The following is a 21,515-nucleotide window of genomic DNA, read 5'->3' as shown; positions in this document are numbered from 1 at the left end:
ATGGGTTGTGCAAACGCCTCAACAGACTACTAAAAGAGCAAATTGCAAAAATTCAGCAAAGTACCAAGAAGAACTGGTTGTATTGCTTGCCCCTAGCCCTATTTGAACTGTGTAATAAACCAGGGTCCAACCACCATTTCACACCCCACGAGGTGGTGACAGGATGACACATGCACCTCCCATTGGCCCCACCCAATAGAGCCCTCAAAGATTGTCAAAATATGGCTGATGTACTGGGGCAAGAACTTCACTGGTTTCTAGTGCTTCTTTTATCTCTCGGCAGATCCAGCAGACACTGGGCAGGCCTGAAGACAGCGTACAAGAAGTTACTACCAACCAGGAAAAGTAGCATAACAAGGAGCAATCTATACAAATTGGAGATACGGTTCTCCTCAAGAGTTTCATAAGGCGCTGCAACACGCCCTGGTTTACTGGCCCTCACATCGTCGAAGCTGTAACAGACCGAGCAGTAAAACTTCCGGGGAAGTCCGTATGGAATCACCTGCAGGACGTCAAGCCCTACAAAGCATCAGCCTTGACCCAACGCACAGCTGCAGAGGCCGACAGGGCTAACACTACAGCTACAGCAATTGACACTTCACAAGCAACAACAAACGCCATAAACACCGCTGAAGTAGAGACTTCTGGCCACCTAATGGTCAGGCGTTCCCCAATCAAAGTTCCCACAGCAACACTGGTACAAATCAACCAGTGAAAGGCACTGCCCCAGTCCCAAGTATTCCCATTCTGACCATCAATGTATCCTTGTGCTCTCTCCCACCTTGCCAAAATACTCCCTCCGGAAGAACATTTTTTTAAATAAATATATGTTGAATAAGGTGCAAGAAGAAAATGATAAATGCGACAGAAGCGCAAAGTTGGTGACATGGATAGACAACGAAGCTGGACCCATGCCAATAATTATTTTAACTACACCAGCACTGTGCTATCAACACAACAGGGAAGAAGAAGTAGGAGAAAACATTGGATGCAAGAGAGTAGAAGCAATACCAGAGATGGGTGTAGGAACTGCAGTACTGATGGACCACTATTGGGCTTGCAAAGCAAAAGCATATCACAAACTGCCACCAAACTTGGGAGGGCTATGCACCCTAGCACACATCAACATGCCATCTTTAGTAGTTCCAAGGAAGGACGTCAAGCTTGATGACTTCCTGAAAATGCAGATGAACAAGAGAAAGAAAACATTGCTGTACACTGCAGCGACCGTCCAGTCAAATACCGATGACTTACAAAAGCAACTTAGCAGGGTGAAAAGAGAAGGAAATTATTTGTGGGAAAGGTCAGAAGCAGCACTGGATGAAGTACCAGCATAACACAGATTATTCAGCAGGACACAGATGTTCTTTGCATCACTAATACCTGGAGTACAGGCATATGTAAACATCAAATGGTTGCAGATTACCTGCTGGGAGCTGATGGTAACTATAAACTCAACAGTGAACGGGTTCAACGCAATCAAAGAAGAACTCGGAGCGATACGATTGGTGGCACTCCAGAACAGATATGTCCTGGACCTCCTCACGGATATGGAAGGAGGAGTCTATGCCAAGATAGGGAGTTCCTGTTGCACATTCATACCTGCCAACAACGAAAACAACAGAATGCTCTCAGGTGTAGTAGCCCAACTAGCACATATGCATGCAAAAATGGAAGAAGATGCAAAGGGAACTGGGAAGGATAACAGCTAGTTCGCTTATCTCTGGTCCTGGATGCCTTCCTGGCTGGCTGATGGACTGAAGATAATTGTTGGTGGACTAATACTTAGGGCAGCATCCCTGTGTGGCATCAAGGTATGCATTTCAAGGTGTCAGAAAATGGCAGAGGAAGTGGTAGGGATACAAGTCCTGATGGAAATGGATAAAGGGGAAGCAATGGATGGAACAGTGAAGGAGAGAGAGATTGCTACAGAAAATTGCAGAATCCGACCTATTCTCACTTCGAACAAAGATGGAAACCACACGTAATCCAAGGAAGTATGTAGGGAAATGGGTATGGTGCAACCGGAAGGTGGATGCGTCTACATGTACTGGTCCTTCGAAGATCACGTCGACTGCTATGGACACCTGGCAGGGATAACAAAGGTCTGGCGCCTGGTAGACGAAAGATAAAATGGGGGTGGTGTGGTTGACAGGTCGACCAGAGGGGGGACTGAAGAGGGAAGACCAGAATACACCTCCCATCCTGGAGGGCCCTCTAACCAACATGGCTACCGAACATACGAGCTCACACCAATTCCTACATGGACAGAATTGACTGACATGTCAAGAGACCATGCTTCAAGTTGTTAGAGACATCATGACGACATAGCGGCACCGACATGAGGCGCACATGCCATTTGCACATTCGGGACACTCACACGCCCAACTGCATGAAGAACATTTGCATATAGTCCTATGGGTTAGAGGACAGTGACATGCACATACAGTCTGCACGTTTATTATTTTTTGTCATTAGCTTGCCACAGCAGCACTGAATTCCAAGAAGCAAGAATAACACATGTTGATGCTTGCAAACGCTTACATGCACCTAGTCCTATTTGATGGCAGGAGCACTCTCCATCCGAGGGACCTGACAGCCATAAACACACTAACCTATGGATACCATTGAAGACACTGCAGAAGCCAGACCTTGGCTTAGGAAATCTTAATAGGCCATCAGCGATTTAGAGGAACCTTTACTGTGCAGGATGCCATGCAAGCAGATTCACTGCCGCGGGAACGAAACCTGCCAAGGTGGCAATGTTTCAAGTGACATTCCGCACCCTGAACTGAAGTAACACTGGTCGCAGGACCTGCCCACTATCCGTAAAATACAGAATAATTCAGGGCTCCTGTGCTCCCAAACGTGGTCTCCAAGCACGTGATCCGGCCGACCTGACGAGGAGCCAACCGTCTCATGGACCAGAAAATGGTCACAACAAACTTGTTACACTGACGCAATCATTCTGCGCTGGGAACAGGGTGTGCTCACACCAGTAGTGGCCCACAGACGGTAATGATGCTGACACATTGTCACACCTCTTGAACACAATATTGCACATACACTGTGAGCAGGTGTCTTGCGGACTGGGAACAGAGTTTGTCCCAGGCTTGGGGGCCTGCAATCCAATCAATGACCCTAGAGGTGGGTAGCGGGAAGCACCGACCAATCATGGGGTGAGAACACTGTAACAATTTTAGTGTAACAACTTTGGGTGATGGTCCAAGCCTGATACCTGATGCGGTCTGCTGCAATAAACTCGTACATATATGGGACCCTATAGGGGAACTACCACTCAGTAGCATATCCTGAGTGGTGGTAGGTTTTTTGAGAAGGGCCAGGATGTGACGCAAACTGTTTGGTTTGGTTTGTTTATTTGTATAACGCACAAAACCTGGTGGTATTTAGGCGCTTTTTCTTAAGAAAAGTGGTTACAGTGCTTTAGGCTACAGAAAGAGAAGTGCATGTGGTAATAACAGCATGAAAGATCATGTAGAAGTACAAAAAATACATGCAGAGTGCAAGAGAACGTTCAAGGTAAATACATTTGTAGAGCCTGACCTAATGTTACAAAGGCGGCAGCACATACACACAAACGCAAGAGTCAATTCAGGGCATAAACATGGTGCAGGGCGGCAGCACACACAGATGTGAAAGTCAATTCAAGGGCATAAGCATGAAGCCCACCCAATTGTTGCAGGGCGGCAGCGCACACAGATTCAAAAGGCAATTCAAGTGCATAAACATAAAGCCCACTCCCTGTTGCAGGGCGTCAGCACAGACAGATGTGAAAGTCAATTCAAGGGCATAAACATGAAGCCAACCCCATGTTGCAGGGCGGCAGTACACGCAGATGCGAGAGTCGATTCAAGAGCATAAACATGAAGCCCACCCCATGTAGCAGGGCGACAGCACACACAGATGCGAAAGTCAATTCAAGGGCATAAACATGAAGCCCACCCCATGTTGCAGGGCGGCAGCACACACAGATGCGAAAGTCAATTCAAGGGCATAAACATGAAGCCCACCCCATGTTGCAGGGAGGCAGCACACACAGTTAGGAAAGTCAATTCAAGGGCATAAGCATGAAGCCCACCCCATGTTGCAGGGCGGCAGCCCACACAGATTTGAAAGTCAATTCAAGGGCATAAACATGAAGCCCACCCCATGTTGCAGGGCGGCAGCGCACACAGATGCGAAAGTCAATTCAAGGGCATAAACATGAAGCCCACCCCATGTTGCAGGGAGGCAGCACACACAGTTGGGAAAGTCAATTCAAGGGCATAAGCATGAAGCCCACCCCTGATGCAGGGCAGCAGCACACGCAGATGCGAAAGTCAATTCAATTATGTAACGGGAGTGCTCGCCTGGACCGTCCTGTTAGCGGACAGGGAGCAGACAGGGGCCTTTGTTGTGGGCCTTAGTGAGGGGCATTCCAGCTAAAGCCTGCCGGTTCCCCATTGGCTAAGAAAAGCAAACAGCCAGCCAATAGGGATGAAGTAGGAAAAAAAAGCAGCATCGGGAACCTGAAGAGAAATCGGCGGCAATGATGAAAATGCTGCAAGGTGCTGTAAAATCTGATTGCAAGCACAGATGGCATCACTATTGGCAGAAAGATGTAGATTACTGTGACGCCACATGTAACTAAAACTAGCCTGTTGGCCAGAGCTCATTGAGAGGTGCCCAGAATCGCTGCTGCGCACGTGTTCCTGTGGTTTTTGGGCTATAATGAACCCCAGTATACCTTGCTACTTGTGTGGACCTTACGTTACTTCGGGATGAGAAGGAGTTAGGCCTTCCACGAGTTCCGCACGCGGTCTACTAGCAAACGGTTCTGCCTGTCTGGTGGTCCACCCTAACAAGTGTGTGTATATAAACATACATTAATCATTCATGTTAACTACTCACCTGACTCTGTGTGTGATGAAACACAGTTGGAACATCATTGCGAAGTAACTTGCGAGTGAGTCTAGGGTGACGCCTTTTAGTGAACTTTGAAGTTTCAAACATATCATCTGAGAAGTGCATGCTGCAGATGCAAAATCAATTGTCCCTCATGTCCTCCAAGACATCCTTCGTTCTGCTGTCGATCTTGGATTCTGGAAAGACACAATTGAGCAACCATGTTCATATCATCAACATATCCTTTGGGAAAATGTGCATCATTGTACCAGGAGTAGTATAATGGCTGATATCACGACATCCCAAAACAATACATGAAGACATTGTGCCTCATTAGAAGTTTGGCTGTAGCCTTGCCGGTAAAACCGGCAGGCTGCCGCCAAACTTCTGAAAATTTCCGGTGCTCCTGAATCGGCAATTACCGGGTAATTACAGCCCTGCCGGATCCAGTAATTGCCCATTTGCGGGTGCCGGAAAAAAGATGCTCCCCATTCCCATTTGGCCCTATAGGGCGAAATGGGAATGGGGAGGTTGTATGCACCGGCGCCGTTTATAACGTGCCGGTGCTTCCGACATGCTGTGTTCACAGGTGCCTTTCTACCCGCCAGGACCCAGCATGCTTACCGGTACCGTAGTTCCCGGACAGGCAAACTTATAATGAGGCCCATTGTTTTATGCTCAAGAAGATCTAATTATTAAAGTATGATTAGGATTGATTCACCAATAGAAACTTTGGAAAGACAATGGGCCTCATTACACGGTAGGCGGTAACCATGGCGCTATTAGCGCCATGGTTTCCGCCGGTATTTTACCGTGTCCGCCTTGGTGGATGGCGGAATTACCTCCCTACTCCAAGGTGAGCGGGGGCGGTAATTCCCCATTCACCAAGGCACTTCCCCATTCCCATTTTTGCCCCCATAGGGCATAATGGGAATGTGGAAGGAGCTAATTACGGTACCGCAAATTGCAGTACCGTAATTAGCACTGAGGTCCCGCAAAGGGAACTCATAGTAAGGCGGTAAGGGTTTACCAGTACCGGTGCCCTTAACGGTACCGGTAAACCCTTACTGCCTAACGTGTAATGAGGCCCAATGCACTTTAGAGTTTGGTAACTTCTCTGTGAGCTAGTCTGACCATCCAGGCTAACCACCCGCTGTTATGTCAATGGTCTGCCACATGAAGAAATGTATTTCTGATACTTTGATCATCAATTGTGCCACAAAAAGATGAGAGCGATTAAAAAACCTTACATATTTAAAAAATACCCTATCATGTAATGTGGGAAAACAAAATATAATAATACACTGAAAGGTTGATAATGGAGAAGAAATAGAGATACCTCAAAAGAAAGTTTTCCATATAGAACGCATCGAATATATTTGAGAATCTGTCCGTCGACAGCTTTGCAATGATTCCTATTACTTTTAAGTCTGAAAAAGCTCCCTCTGTTGGAAGTCACTGGGCCGGAATTGAAGATTGTTAAGGAAAATAGAACATGCTGCTTATGCGACAGCTTGGACAAAAGGGAATCAGCTCAGCACGTCTTAATTGAATGCCAAGCACATGGTCCACTTTATATCCGCCTTTTAGGCGCATTTGTATCTAATATGGACAGTATAAAATCAACCACCTTTTGGCGTTTCTGCCTGAACTCCGATCGTAAAAAGCTGCAAGTAGCAGTAGCAAATAGCATTGTATCGGGAGTGGAAAGGTGTGTGTGCTACAGGGAAATTGATAAGACCACAGAGTGGCCAAGTAACGGCAATAGAGCAAGACTTTTTTGTTCAAGTATAATAGGAAAAATTGAACATGTATTTAAGTGCCTGACAAGTTAATGGTTGATGTACATATATGAATCTGAGTTTATTATATGTGGAAATGTATTTATATATACTATTGTATAATGGTATATTATTAAGTAAATGAATTGTTTTATATAATCATGTAAAAGTTCTGTTGAACTGTATACATAAATAAAAATAAAAAAATAGAAAATGTGGATATAAATTGAGTAAAAGTACTATAAATGTGTCAAGTTGAAAATGAGAACACTGTAATAACCAAGAGTTCAATTAGCTGTAGTTTGTGAAAATCTAGATGGAGTTTCAGAAGTTCGGCTGACAATGATATCCGTAGTAGACGGCAGAGATGTTTTCTTTCTAAGGATTTGAAGTACTTTATAGAAACTTTGAAAAATTGTATTTGAATTTGCAGCGTGGAAGGACTGCCTTTAAATGCCGTTGGTCGTTTATTGTAAGGGAATGATATACTATCGGGACATAACCATATTAGGCGTATGTCTGAAGATGGAGGTTGGTGAAGGAATGCTGACATCAAATTTCGTAAAGGAAGCTTGGCACATACTAACATTTCCGAGCGCATGGCCCAAGTAAGAAGAGCCATTGATAGGGGAGGGGGCGAATAAATGTCCAGAGCCTCGTCAATGATCACAAACATATCTTAATTACAGGAACATGGTCTTCTAAGGGCAGTATGGAGACACCAAGTCTTGGTGGCCATGCAGCCAATGGTTACCATGCAAAAGACCCCAGAGTTGGTACAAGATCCCTGGTTTGAGTTCACATGGTATTCCGCACCTTGTGCGTTGCCACCCGCCCAGCCCCTTTGCAAGCACATGGCCCAAGTGCGAACTGCCTTTGATAAGGGAGGTGGATGGATAAGGTTGAAATGAGAGGAAGAGTCCAGGGCCTCGCCAATGGTCACATACATATCTTGATTGTTGGGACGGGGTCTTCAAAGTAGTGGCAAGACCCCTATGAGTTGTACATGGTATTCGACGCCTTGTGTGTTCCCATCCACCCACCTCTCTTGCGATAACATGGTCCGAGGTGAGAACTGCCTTTGATATGGGAGGGGGATGGATATGGACATTGTGAGCGCAATAGGCCTGAAACCATGTCAAAGGGCACAGATATGTTCTTTGCTGAGACAGGGTCTTCAAAGGGGACCATGGAGACACCGGGTCTGGGGTGGCCATTGGTCCCTAGAGGCCAGACCCCTTTGAGTTGTACATGGTATTCGGCACCTTGTGCATTCCATACACTGTGCCCCACCCCATTGGGAGCACATGCCCAAGTGAGAACTACCTTTGATAAGGAAGGGGAATGGATGTGAATGTAGTGAGAGCAATAGGCCTGGTACCTTGTCAAACGACACAGTGATATGTTGATTGCTAGGATATGGTATTCAAAGGAGAATATGGAGATGCCAGGTCTTAGGTGGACAATTGTCAATAGACGCAAGAGCGTGTTGAGTTGCGCATTCACTTACACTCTGTTGAACTTGTTGGCCCAAAACCCAAACCAAACGAAAAGGCATGGAAAAAATAATAACAGTGCATTAATAAGGGAGAAGGGTTTGGATAGATTATGATTGAGTGTGATTGATATTGGAAATGTATTAATGGCAGTAACAATAACCTTTGCTGATCTTGATGGTATACCATGCAGTTTGTATTAGTTTATTTGGTGGTGTTGGTGACTTGGACAATCACTTTCATTCACCTGTCATTTTACTTCATTGCTTTTATTTCCCATGACTGCCAAAGTGTGATGATGTTATTTATTTATATATACAGGAGAACCAATGCTGTTTTTCTCACAAAAGAATGTACAATAGATAAGAAATCAGATTTTGACGGGAAGCAGTGAGCTTCTTACAATGGGGTGACTTTCAGGGACATTCTGACCAGGTTGTGGAGGGGAGTAAATGGAACAGTCACTGGGACAATACATAAGTCATAGAATAAGGACATAGAATAAGGACAATGAACATTGGACATATTTAAGTGCAGGCAGGCAGGCAGTACAGCCATGTGTGCTCGGGATGTGACCATGTGACCATGATGTGTGAAGAGCTAGATTAAGGGACAGAGGCAGGTTAGAGGCAAGGGAGAAATGTTAGATATCAAGCAGATTAGAGGTAGGTTAAGAGGGTAACTCAGAGGCGAGGAGGTAGGCTTTTAGTTTGGTTTTTAACACATCTGTGTGGACAGTTTCTCAAATGTCTGTGGGGGAAAGCAATTCCATGCAAGTGGAGCAAGAAGAGAGAAGGAGCGAAAAGAAGAGGAAGCACAGGGAGGTTGATGAGTCGAGGAGGCCGAGCAGAGATTATGGGAAGACTTGTAGAGTTGGATAGAGGAGAATAGATGCAGTGGTACCTTAGCGTGGACAGATTTTTGAACCAGGAGAAGACATTTAAATCTGGTAATGTTTTGGGTCATCAGCCATCCAGCCTGGTGAGTGACGGTACGAGGAAGTAGGTGTGAAGTAAGGGAGTTCAAAGAGAGCCCTGGTAGTGAAGTTAATGATCTTGTCTAGAGGACTAAAAGCATAGTTGAGGAGACCAAAGAGGATGCTGGCACAGTAATTCAGTTTAGAGAAGTCAAGAGTGGTTAAGAGGTGTTTGGTGGTGTTGAAAGGAAGGAGGTACCCGATTTTCCTAATATTTAGGTGTTTGAGGCAAGCTGCTGTTTCAGTTTTGGAGATGAAAGTAGAGAAGGTGTGAGAAGGGTCATACATGATGCAGATGTTTCTAGCTGAATAAGAGTAGGGGAGAGTGTCAGGTGCGAACTGGATAAGCAGAGGAAGAGATGACTGAGAGATTTTGGCAAGGAAGAAGAGCACCTCTGTTTTGGTGGAGTTTAACTTCAGAGAGTGCAAAGCCATCCAATATTTAATAGTAGAGAGACAGTTGAAAAATGTGATAGAGAGATCAGAGGAGAATTCAGGAGAAGAGGAGATGCAAAGTCCGCAAAGTTCATACTAGAACCCAAAGGAGGGGATTCCTGCCCCAAGAGCAGAGCTGTAGAGTTTAAAGAGGTGCAGACCCAAGACAGAGCCTTGTTAAACCCCAAAAGTTAGAGTGGGTAGAGATGTGTTGTTGCTCTAGGAGACAGAGAGGTGCAAGGTAAGATTCAATCTAAGCAATGGCTTGATCACGAATCCCAAGAAAAAAACAGAATTAAGTATATCAGAGTGATCAACATTGTCAAAAGCAGCAGACAGGCTAAGAAGAACTAGGATATAGGATAGGTTGGAGTGCTCAGCAGAGACACATCCATGAGAGCAGTTTCCATGGAGTGACAGGAGCAGATACCTGCTTGTAGGGGCTCTCGAAGGTTGTGGATGGCTAAGAAATTGGTAAGAAAGTTGAACAAAAGTATTCCAGCACTTTAGAGTACTGCGGAAGGAGAGACACAGGGTGAAAGTTCAACAATAGGTTTGGGTCAGCCCCTTGCCTTTTTTAGGGGAGGGATGACCGTGGTTGTGTTGAAAGCCGAAGGACAGATTGAAGAGTACAGCGAGGTGAGAGGCCACTAAAGGGGCAATACACTTGACTAGCTAAGGAGCAAGAAGGTCTGATGGGGCACAAGAGGGGTTAGCCTTCATCAGTAGAGATTGCACTTTGTCAGTATTAGTGTTACAAAAGTGGGAGAAAGAGGCGGAAGATGATGGTAGAGTCGGCAGAGTGTAAAATGTAGGAGGAGGGAGCATGAGGAAGGTCAGGAGATTTCTGCAGCAAAGTATTTAGGTAGGTCATTAGCTGTGAGAGTGGAGCTGATAATCATAGACTTAGGGGGAGTGAGCAGTGCATTTAGGGTGCCCTGTAGCCGGCGAGGATGGTTAGAGTGAGAGTCAATGAGAGTTAAGTAGAATTCCCTTTTCGCTCTATCAAGAGTAATTTTGAGAGAGTTCAGGGCAAAGAGGTAGAGCTGCAGGTCCTCATGCAAGTGGGCATGCCTCCATTGCACAGCAGCCAATGCATGTCTGTGCTGAGGGAGTATGTATGGGGTGATCCATGGCTGAGGATGCTGAGACTTAGGGGTGAAAGTAAGCAGTGGGAAGTGAGAGGGTAGGGAATCATAGTACGAATTGGAGGCTGGAGAAGGCAGTGTTGGTGGAAGAGGCATCGGGTGTGAAGGAGGAGAGTGAGAACTGTAGGTCGGAGAGAAAGGGTGTGAATGGCAGAAGGTGTACATTTCCTTTAAGTAATAGGTGAAGCAAGTGGTGAGGAAAGGTCAAAGGGAGGATAGGAGATGGTGGTGGAAACAATTGAGTGATCAGATATGGATGGTGTGACAGTAGCATTAGTGGCTGAGAGAGAGAAGGACATGAATAAGAGATACCCCTGTGTGGGTAGCTAGGTTATGGGTAGAGTGGAGAGATTGTTCAGATTTCTGAGAAGTGGTTGGAGATGGAAGGTTAAAGTCCCCGAAGCGAATGAGGGGATGTTTAGTGGAAAGAGAATCAAGGAGTTGCCCAAGATCATCAAACAATGGTCCATTGGGACCAGGAGGGCAATAGCTGGTGAAGATGCGAACCGAGTGAGGCAGAGCAATAGTAGAGATGGTGACATTGGCATTTGCGAGGCATTGAGGAGAGAAGAGAATAAGTGTCAGATGCCTCCACCTTTGACAGTCAGTCGAGGAGAGTGAATGATGGATGATTTGGAGTTGTTTAGGGCAGCCAAAGTGGCAGTAGCAGCTGGAGAAATCCAGGTTTCAGTGATAGCAAGAAGGTCTAGGGGAAGCAGAGCTGCATTGAAAGTAGGCAGTGATAAACAAAGTTTTGTTGCATGCAGACCGAGTATACCAGACTGTAATGTTCAGTTGATGAGGTAAGGAAAAGTAGAGAAGTCTAGTCTCAGAGAAAGAGAGGTTAGGTGGATAGGTGTTAGAGGAGGTATGGTTAGCTCGTTGGCTTTGTTTGTTGGAAGGAGGCAGAAGACAGATGGCGTAGTCAAAAGTTTTGAGTTGAGATTTTTAGAATAGGGATAGGAAAGGAGGAAGTTGCAGCGTGATTGGAGAAAGAGTAGGGAGAGGTGAGTATGAGGAGCAGCACAAGGAGCAGGATTGAATGCATTATAGGTGAGTAGCACAGTGTGGAGAGACAGTACAGTTATTAAGAAGATAGGGATACTCGCAGGTGCAACAGGGAAATAGGCAAAAGCTGATAGGGTAAGAGGCAAAGAGCCTGATCAATGGCTGGTCTTCACCTTTCACTGTTGCGCCCTTAACTCAGACACCCCAAGGAAGGCATCCCAGTTAAAGGGTCGCCTTAACTGGAACATATTTAATGAAAGACCTGTGTATTCTTAAATAGAATCAAATGAAATCTAGAGTACTTGAAACAAAGAAGTAACATGTGAAGAAATAATAAGAATAAGAAATGCAACCCCCCTTATAATGCAAGTACTGAGCATTTTGTATTTTGACTTTAGGGTGTGTTTCTTGTATGTTATTGAAGAACATATGAGAAAACTTCAAATTTGCAAAGAAAGCTAAAAACTTGAAATGAAATACTCCAACTTGAAATAATTCGAAAATAAACAATGCCAAATTATTAGATAGATATATGTTTTATTGAAAGTAAAATACTTTCATTAAATGTACGTTTTAAAAAAAGGTTGGCATACAGAAACTACAAATTACAATGATTGGATAGTGGTACTGTCAGTAAAAATCTATTTTATTGTCCAGAGGCACTAGGAAATTGTTCACAGATGGCTCGAAACATACAGACAGGTATGACACGTTGAATACGAAATCCCAATCTTGGGTCTATCCACCAGGTCAAGGCTGAATAGGCCACAAGCCTATTCTATCTGTGTAAAAGATAGAGAAATAGTTTTGTTGAATTAGTCCAATAATTGCATTTATGTTTTTTGGCCTATCTTAATTAGGGTATTATAATAATGTATACACGCTTTGGAAAAAAAGATAGGAAGATCTTTTGGTCATAGCTTTTAATTGACACAAATGTTATTGCTGACTCTCAAAATAGAAGATGGACGGTGGATTCCAAGATGGCGGTTCGTTAAGGAGGACGTGTGGCTGTGCGCTCTGTCCCCCTTCAGAAGCCGGTCTAAGAAGCAGCACAGTACGCTCAGGGCTATGAGTCCTCACAGAGCTGGGAGATGAGTGCGGCGCCTGGAACACCTGACAAGGGGGCCGTAGGGGCGCACCCATAGCGGGTGCAGAAGAACTCACAGAGGCAGCCTGCAAGCAGCAGAGGGAGCAACACGATCCAGCTAGCGGTGCTGCGGGGGAGACCTGGCCCGGTCGCAGAGTGCCCGACCCTATCCGGGGTCACCCTGCCAGAGGAATCTGGACTGCAGCAGGGGAGACTGGACCCCAGATCCCCGCGGGTAGAAGCCACAGAGACAAGGCTGCCCCCCACATCAAGCGCACACTGAAGTCCCGCCTTCGGGTCTCTGCAGAGACCGGTCCATCCGGACAGGCGCTGCGGGAGGTGAAAGCCAGCAGGAGGCTGGATGACCAGCGCCATAATGGCGGTGAGCAGCAGAAGCGGGAGGTGGCGTTGAGCGGCAGGCTGGCAGCTTGCCTTTCCTGGGGAAGCTGCGCTCGCCCGGTGCCCCAAACCGGACAGCACCCAGCGGGGCTGCTCAGGACATAACAGTTAGGCGGGTGCTAGGCCGCCAGAAGCGCACACAGAGTTGGACTCGACCCGGAGGGGGAGACAGCAACGGGGGCCCTCCCCTACCTAATTCACCATTCCGAAAACACACACAGGTATTCAAGGGCGGGCGGCCATGCAGACCAGCGAGGAGGGGGAGAGGAGGATGCCACAGGGGGCCAGGCCCTCGGCCACAGTGGCTATATCCCCATCGTCCAGCGGGAGGAAGCAGAAGCCAATAGAATTCCCAGGGGTCAGGGTGGACCTGCCCCCAGACACAGAATACGCTGGGAGGCCCAGAAGTTCGGCGTGGAGGGGGAGAGGAAGACGCTGTGAGGCTCCCTAACCCCTGAATACAGCGCCCAGATCTACATTAGGTATTGGAAATATGCATCTTCTCCGTGGGGCAGGGTGGACCATCAGACTACCCCGACCAAGAAACCCGCTGCCAAAGCAGGGCTTACACCCCTCCTCCCCCAGTACCAGAAGCAATTGCACTCCAGAGGCCAAACGAGTGGTGGGCCCTATACCCCCAAAGAGGACTTGGCCGGATATACAGGGACAAGACACAGCCAGCTAAGGGCGCACACGCTCCCCATGAAGGCTGTCTGGGGAAGCCCCTCCAGCGGCCGGAACATTCCACCACCCAGAAGAAGCCTGGCCCCCAGAAGAAGCCTGGCCCACATGAACCAGCATGGCGGGGGCCCGGCAGCACTGGACACCAGCCCCGGGCCCATGCGGCAGACCGCTAACGGCCCGCCACCCAACGCAAAGAACAGTGCTAGAACTCAGCCGGCCATATGCTCATCAGCCCCAGGATTCGGAACTGCGCTCTACACCCCTTCAGGTGGCTCATACCCCGGAGTGACTTACCAAAGTCACTGAGGCCCCAGGAGATTGTGTAGCAAAGAAACGGAGCCTGGTCTCAGCACCCAGGGCCGGTAACTGGACTCCAATCACAGCTGAGGCGACGGTGTGGGGGACAGAGCCAGCCACGAGGGCAAGTTCCTCCAGAAGAGACTTAGAAACTGCAATGTCAGGCAGCAGAGGAAAATCAGACCCAAGAAACCCCCACCCAACACACCACGGGAGGGCTCAATTCAGCATTGTTGGTTCAGGGACTCTGAAGAAGGGGATCCATGTCATCCGCCGCCGCCGTTGGTGACCGCCCATTGGACAGGCGCAGGACTGCCAGGAGGTTATCTGCCTCCTCCTCCCAGACAGTCGCTGCGTTGCAACCTTGCTGGATACGCTCCAGTGCCTTTCAGGTTTCCTCGCTCAGTGCTGTCTCTCTGCTGGTCTCTGTTCTTTGCTTTCCGGATCCAGTGGTCTGTACCTTTCTGCTCTCGTGCTTCGCGCCCCTCGCGAAGCGGTTGTTTCTGCCTCTCTCCCTCCGCTGTCGCGCTCTCGGCAACGGGTTGGTCTCTCTCCCTCTTCCCACTGCTGCTGCTCTGGTGGTGGGGTAGTTTCTCCCGTGTTTTTCTGCTTACCTCTCCGCTGTAGAGATTCTCCCCTCTACTGGCTCTTCCTCCTCCCTTCCTTTCTCCAGTTTCCTGCAGTCCTTTCCCCTCCGGGCCGTGCTCCTCGGTCCTAGCCATACATCGGCTAGCTTTCACTTTGTTCCTGCCGGTGTGCCTAGTCACTGGGTCCACTGGGGGTTCTCAGCCTTCGGAGTTTCTCATCTCCTTCAGCCTGCAAGTTTGGTCCTGCACCTTCCTCCATTCCCGCCTGCTTCACATTGGAACTATTGGACTTTTTGGAGGACTCTCTTCTCGAAGGGTTTTTTATCCCAAGTTGGGTTTTCCCTTCTTCCGGCTTGCTCCCGGAAAAGGAGTCCCGGGACGGCTGTTTACCAGCAGTCACTGTGGCTTCTTTCCGTGACAAGCAAGTGCTTCTCAAAAAGGAAAGAGACTATCTAAGCCGCCGGAATCTACAGGACACCGACTACTCTGAAAGCTCAGGTGAGGAGAGTGTGGAGAAAGGGGAGGAAGAAGGGGTTCATCAGCACGAATTATCACAGATTGCAACGCCAAAGGGTATCAGAATGTCCACTGACGAACAGGTACAGGAGCTTTGGAAGGCTTTTCAGGCAATGTCCGTAGAGATGCAGGGGGTGAAGACGGAGAATGCCCTCTTTAGACAGATGGTAGCTTCACGAGAACCCTCTCTCCCACCGGAACTGCCATCCATGGCTCTTTCTTCAGGGAAGTTTGATGGCTCTCCCAAGAGAGTGAAAGAATTTCTGGAGGCATGCACCATTTATTTCACTTTCAGGCCTCGCACTTTTTCGATGGACCAAGCCAGAGTAGGATTCCTAATATCAAATATGACTGGAAACGCATTGACCTGGGGCACTCCTTTGGTGACAAGTGGTATTGCCATCCTTCAGGATTTCGCAGGGTTCCAGAATCTCTTGAAACAGACATTTGAACGTTCCGAGTTGTCATTTACCGCCTGTTAAGACTTACTAGATGTTAGGCAAGGTTCTTTGGACGTGCTGTCTTATATCTCTTCGTTAAAGACACTAGCTGCTGGAGCAGGTTGGCCGGAACAGGCTCAATACGCAGTCTTCAGGAGAGGGTTGAGAGAGGACATTAAGGATGAGCTGGCCAGATCTCCCCGTTCTCCTACATTTTCGGACTTACTCGCCGCAGCTCTTCACATTGAGTACCGTCTTCAGGAGAGAAGGACAGAACGCCGCAAACAAAGAGGTTTGGGAACTCCAGCGGATCCTCCTTCACACTCTTCATCTGGTCGCTTCTCCATCCACGCTTCTGACAAACCCATGCAAATCGGCACAACTAGAGCTCCTCTGTCTTCTGCGGGAAGACGAAGAAGAAGAGAGAAGGGATTGTGCGCATACTGCGGTTCCGATCAACATCTCCTTAAAGACTGCTCCGAACTACCAGACAAGAAGTCGGGAAACGAATACCCTCGGCGCCAGTAGGGGCCAGTGACCGAGGGGTTTCCAACCTTTTTCAGCGTCCCTACGTATCTCTTTCGGTATCTGCTTCAGAGAATAAAGAAGATTCCAGACTCATGGTAGTTTCTGTGAGACTGGATCTTAGGGGCAAGCAGATCAAGACTCTAGCCCTCCTGGATTGTGGAGCAGGGGGGAATTTTGTGGATACCCTATGGGCATATAGGGTAGGATTGACTCGGATCGCCCCGGAAGGAAGGACAGAAGGTAGAAGGAGTCGATGGGACTCCCTTGTCTTCAGGACCCATCACCCATACCACTGAACAGCTTCAACTGACCATTGACCAACATTCCGAGGTTCTCCAATTCGACATCATTCGGGCGGCGCATTTTCCGATCATCCTAGGTATCACCTGGCTTCGCAAGCATAATCCTCTAATCAATTGGACTGAGAACCAGCTGAGTTTTTGTTCTTCGTATTGTTCTGCCAACTGTTTTCCAGAGGAAGGAGAAAAAAGAAGTTCCACTGTCTGTCAATATTCTCTCGGATGACCATGTGGGCATTCATGCTCCTCCCACTTACTGTGCAGAATTTTCTGAAGTTTTTCGAGAGAGCCTTCACGCCCGACTACCACCTCATCAGCCCGAAGATTGCACCATCGATCTCGAACCCAACGCTCTAGTTCCGTTTGGGCAATTGTTTTCCCTCACCCAGATGGAAAAGAAGGTGCTACGAAACTATTTAGACACACATCTGGAGAATGGTCTCATTCAGCCATTGAAATTTCCCGCCGGAGCTTCTCTATTCTTTATCAAGAAGAAGGGTACCACCGACCTCAGGCCATGCATTGACTATCGGGGTCTCAATAAGGTCACCGTGCAGGATCGCTATCCTATGCCACTCATCACCGAAATCATCGAGGCTGTGCAAGGAGCCCGAGTTTTTACCAAGCTGGACCTCAGGAACGCTTATCATTTGCTCCGTATATCAGAAGGGGATGAATGGAAAACAGCTTTTCGCACTCCTTTCAGCCTATATGAGTACAGGGTGATGCCATTCGTTCTTGTCAACGCACCGGCGGCTTTCCAGAGATTTATGGATAGGATGTTCTCCGACCTCCTTTCGGTATCAGTCATAGTTTACCTGGATGACATCTTGGTATTCTCTTCCAACATGCAAGAACACGTGGAGCATGTTACCCAGGTATTGTCACGGCTCCAAAAGAACCAGCTACTCATCAAAGCTGAAAAATGCAAATTTGCAGTCCCATCTGTCCAATATCTCGGATATGTCCTATCCGAAGAAGGAATAGCTATGGATCAGACCAAAGTTCAAGCCATTCTGGATTGGCCAGCCCCAACATCCATCCAGGAGGTGCAAAGGTTTTTGGGTCTTTCTAATTACTATCGGAGGTTTATATCAAATTTCTCGGAAGTGGTGTACCCCATTACACGACTCCTCAAAAAGGAGGCCTCTCCGTTTCTCTGGTCGGTGGAAGCTGGAAAGAGTTTCAGTCATCTCAAAGGGCTCTTTTGCTCCGCTCCCATCCTTCAACACCCTGATCAAACTCTACCGTTTATCCTGGAGACAGACGCATCAGCCATCGCTATTGGGGCAGTTCTCCTCCAGGAGATTCAGGGAAGAGAACATCCGGTGGCGTATTTGTCCAAGACACTCTCTCCCAGTCAACTCAACTATTCAGTACTGGAAAAGGAGCTACTGGCCATGAAACTCGCTTGCGAAGAATGGCGACACCTACTCATGGGGGCCAGACACCGATTTCTGATCAGAACTGACCACAAAAATCTGAAGGTGCTTCAGGAACTGGAGTGTACTAATTCCAGGCAAGCCAGGTGGGCTCACCTTTTCTCTCAATACGAATTTCAGATCACGTATATACCGGGATGACAAAATCGCCTAGCGGATGCCTTGTCTTGCAAAGACTACGCCAAAGAGGAGATCTCTGGTCGGACTGAGCCCATGTTTCCCCGCAATCGGATTCTTGTGCTGGTGAGTTCTTTCCTGCAAGAAGTTAAGACGGCTTTGGTCCAAGAACGACCTCGGCTCTTCTTACGTTCCTCACTTCATTTCCAACAGAAGGGGGACTAGATTTTCTACAAGAAGAGATTGTATATTCCAGAGGGTCCTCTGTGTACCAAGATTGTAGAATGGTGCCACAATTCTCGTTCAGCGGGGCATAGAGGATCCAGTAGCACTCTGGATGTTCTCTCAAGATCTTTTCTCTGGCCGAATGTTAAGGAAGAAGTTTCAGATTTCGTAAGAGCCTGTCCTATTTGTGCCAAAGCCAAGTATCGGCTGGGGAAACCGTTGGGGCTTCTGACTCAGGTGGAGTTACCTTCTCGTCCTTGGGGACTTATCTCCACCGACTTTATTGTCGACCTACCTGTTTCAGAATCGTGTACCTGCATCATGGTCACGGTAGACGCTTTCTCTAAGCTGGCACACTTCTCCCCCCTTTCTGGACTCCCCACGGCAGCCAAGATGGCAGAGGTCTTTGCACGAGACATCTTTAAATTACATGGCCTACATGAAAAGATTATTTCTGATCGTGGAAGCCAGTACATATCTAAGTTCTGGACAGCCTTATGTAACCGCTTGGGTATAGAAAGGGCTCTTTCATCAGGATTTCACCCGGAATCCAATGGGCAGACAGAACGTCTTAACGCCACTCTAGAACAATACCTCCGATGCTATGTCACTCAACATCAGGACAACTGGGTCTCTCTGCTTCCTACGGCTGAATTCTCTTATAACAACGCCAAGCATTCTGCTACCGGACTCTCTCCTTTCTTCTGCACCTATGGGGTACACCCTCGTTCGTTGTTCCTGGAAGTTCCCAGCTACACTAACTCTCCTGCTGCAGAAGAAGTCCTAAGGAACATCAAGGCAGCCCAGACTTCAGCTCTTCGGAGTCTGGAAGCCAGCAGGACATGGTCAAAGTCCAGTGCTGACCGACACCGCAAGGATTGTCCGGCTTGGGAGCCAGGGGACAAGGTGTGGTTATCCACTAGATTCTTGCCCAGATGGACACGGCCTTCTAAATGATCTCCTCGATTTCTGGGGCCTTTTCCTATTCTCTCCAGGGTAAATCCAGTTGCCTATCGCCTCCAGCTTCCTTTCACTCTTCGCCGCATTCACCCAGTGTTTCACTCCTCTCTTCTCAAACCTCATTATTCTGACTTACACCACAGACCCATTCCCAGGTCTACTCCTGTTCACCTGCCGGAGTCAGATGAATTAGAGGTATCCCAAATACGCGATTCCAGGTTCTATCGCGGTAGGCTGGAATATCTCCTGTCCTGGAAGGGCTACCCTGAGTCGGAGGACTCATGGGAACCAGCTTCCCAGGTACGAGCTCCCAGATTATTGGCCCGGTTTCACCGCCTCCACCCAGGCAAGCCCGGGGCGGCTAGGTGGGGAGGGGGCCATAGTGTCATCCGCCCCCGCCGTCGCGAATGGCGGCTTCTTCCGCGTTGGAGACTACAGCGTGGGAGAAGGTTTTAGTCCCTTCTTAGTGTTTGGTGACCGCCCATTGGACAGGCGCAGGACTGCCGGGAGGTTATCTGCCTCCTCCTCCCAGACAGTCGCTGCGTTGCAACCTTGCTGGATACGCTCCAGTGCCTTTCAGGTTTCCTCGCTCAGTGCTGTCTCTCTGCTGGTCTCTGTTCTTTGCTTTCCGGATCCAGTGGTCTGTACCTTTCTGCTCTCGTGCTTCGCGCCCCTCGCGAAGCGGTTGTTTCTGCCTCTCTCCCTCCGCTGTCGCGCTCTCGGCAACGGGTTGGTCTCTCTCCCTCTTCCCGCTGCTGCTGCTCTGGTGGTAGGGTAGTTTCTCCCGTGTTTTTCTGCTTACCTCTCCGCTGTAGAGATTCTCCCCTCTACTGGCTCTTCCTCCTCCCTTCCTTTCTCCAGTTTCCTGCAGTCCTTTCCCCTCCTGGCTGTGCTCCTCGGTCCTAGCCATACATCGGCTAGCTTTCACTTCGTTCCTGCCAGTGTGCCTAGTCACTGGGTCCACTGGGGGTTCTCAGCCTTCGGAGTTTCTCATCTCCTTCAGCCTGCAAGTTTGGTCCTGCACCTTCCTCCATTCCCGCCTGCTTCACATTGGAACTATTGGACTTTTTGGAGGACTCTCTTCTCGAAGGGTTTTTTATCCCAAGTTGGGTTTTCCCTTCTTCCGGCTTGCTCCCGGAAAAGGAGTCCCGGGACGGCTGTTTACCAGCAGTCACTGTGGCTTCTTTCCTTGACAAGCAAGTGCTTCTCAAAAAGGAAAGAGACTATCTAAGCTGCCGGAATCTACAGGACACCGACTACTCTGAAAGCTCAGGTGAGGAGAGTGTGGAGAAAGGGGAGGAATAATGGGTTCATCAGCACGAATTATCACAATCCACCCTTAACAACGCACGGCTTACCACATCCATGGACACAGGGCCCGAGCTCTGTGTCACCTTCACAGGCGGCAACTAAGGTGGACATGGAGTACTGCTTCCAGGAGTTCTCAAACAAAATAACCCACGCATTCCAAGCCCAATTTACAACCTTCATGGGGGAAATGAAGCAATCCATTTCCGAACTGAGGAGGGACATCACAGATCTGGGGGACCGCACGGATACTACTGGAAAGGCCCTGCAGAAGGTGGTGGAAGACACCCAGAATATAGACATTGCCCTGGAAGAGTTGGCGAGAGTCACCCATAACATTGAACTGCAATGCAAGAACCTTGAGGATAGGTCCTGCAGATCAAACATTCAAATAAGGAATCTTCCAGAAACGGTATAGGACCCAGAACTGAACAGCACAGTCACCCGAATCTCCTGGATAAAGACCACACAGGTGATATCCCGATAGTCAGAGTCCATAGGATCGGCCACAGGAAACAAGACCCGGGTGTAAGACCGCAGTATGTGGTCGCAGCACTGGCCAGATATCCACTGAAGGAAGCGATCCTCCGGGCAGCTCGAACGGCGTAACCAATTCGATATAATGGGGCAGAAGTCCACCTCTACCAGGACCTGGCCCATGCTACTCTTCTCAAAAGGAAATAAATTAGACTCATCCTTAGATTTCCGCAAGACAAGCAAATCAGATATCGATGGACATTTCCCTTTGGGCTACTGTTCCAGTGGGAGAAAAAACAACGTAAGGTCACCACGCTGCAGGAGGGGCTGCAATTGCTAAATCTAGAGGACGAGGAGGATGCAGTGAAAAGGACAGGATCATCAAGACGCCCCCACT

The 21,515-nt window shown here is 48.3% G+C and overlaps 1 long non-coding RNA gene across 1 annotated transcript in view; it reads right to left on the bottom strand.

The window, feature by feature from the left end:
- LOC138513590 (uncharacterized) overlaps nt 1-21,515 on the bottom strand; it is a 224,497-nt gene that overhangs the window by 38,362 nt on the left and 164,620 nt on the right. The window contains exon 3 of the long non-coding RNA XR_011281775.1: nt 4,912-5,102. This is a non-coding gene — a long non-coding RNA (uncharacterized lncRNA). The remainder of the gene's footprint in view (nt 1-4,911; nt 5,103-21,515) is intronic.

This window comes from Ambystoma mexicanum, chromosome 12 (genome assembly GCF_040938575.1).
Source record: "Ambystoma mexicanum isolate Mex_15411 chromosome 12, UKY_AmexF1_1, whole genome shotgun sequence".
NCBI lineage: Eukaryota > Metazoa > Chordata > Amphibia > Caudata > Ambystomatidae > Ambystoma > Ambystoma mexicanum.
The sequence above is the reverse complement of the archived record's forward strand: the minus strand, read 5'-3'. Positions and strand labels throughout refer to the sequence as shown.